The 878-nt window shown below is 55.8% G+C and overlaps 1 protein-coding gene across 1 annotated transcript in view; it reads left to right on the top strand.

Moving 5' to 3' along the window:
• The window catches only part of LOC119585619 (multiple epidermal growth factor-like domains protein 6), a 170,724-nt gene that overhangs the window by 160,553 nt on the left and 9,293 nt on the right, over positions 1-878 (top strand). The window lies entirely within an intron of this gene.

Below are 878 nucleotides of genomic sequence, written 5' to 3'. Positions count from 1 at the left end.
AAGATAGCACTTCCCGCCTTCAGCATCCTTCTGCATCTTCTCTGCCTTCATCTTGGGTGGAGTCGGTCTGCAGCATCCCTTTTCCCACAGGCTCTCCGCGCCGCCTGATTTAATCCCCGCGTTATCCAGGGCGGAATCCCCGGCGCAAATCCAAAATGTTCATGGCCCGATAACCGCGATAACGCCCGTAGTCCCTAGAGTGTAATTGCAGCCTGTTGCTTCGGCGAGAGCGTCCGAGATTTTACGAGACTGCGCGAGAGTAACCCCTGTCGTCTCCTTGGCGCTACTCTTTCGTCACCCTCGACAGGCTAATGGCAGGGCACGCAGGAGACGTATGGCGAGGCGAGGGCGATAAAGCAAGAAGCGATGCCATGTCGGTCTGGAAATGATTACTCGCGACGATGTCCAGGGGCTCTTATTTCCCCTTCCTCCGTTCCACTCTTCCTCCCTTTCCCCTTCTCCTCTTCCTTCCTCTCCTCCTTTCCCCCTTTCCCCTTTTCTTCCTCTTCTTCTCTTCCCCACCTTCTCTCCTACCCCCTTTCCTCTCTTCCTTCCTCCCCACGTTCAACATCCTTTTCCTTCCCCCTCCCCCCCCTTCCCTTTCCTCTTCCCTTTCCCTTCTCCCCTCCTCCTTCCCTCTTCCCCTTCCTCCCTCCTCCCTCCTCCCCTTCTTCCTTAGATGTCCAGCCACACCTCTCTTGCTGTCAACAAGTAGCCCCGCCCCCTCGGTGTGAGACACGCCCATTCCCCTTGCACTTTCTTTGTCCTTCCCGCCCACCTCGGCGTTTCTTCTAAGCCTCATTTCCTACGCCGATAAAGTCTGCCTGGTAGATGTTGAGGAGAGAGGATAAGTGCTGTATATCATAACGTAGGGGCTA

Source organism: Penaeus monodon, chromosome 20 (genome assembly GCF_015228065.2).
Source record: "Penaeus monodon isolate SGIC_2016 chromosome 20, NSTDA_Pmon_1, whole genome shotgun sequence".
Lineage (NCBI taxonomy): Eukaryota > Metazoa > Arthropoda > Malacostraca > Decapoda > Penaeidae > Penaeus > Penaeus monodon.
The sequence above is the reverse complement of the archived record's forward strand: the minus strand, read 5'-3'. Positions and strand labels throughout refer to the sequence as shown.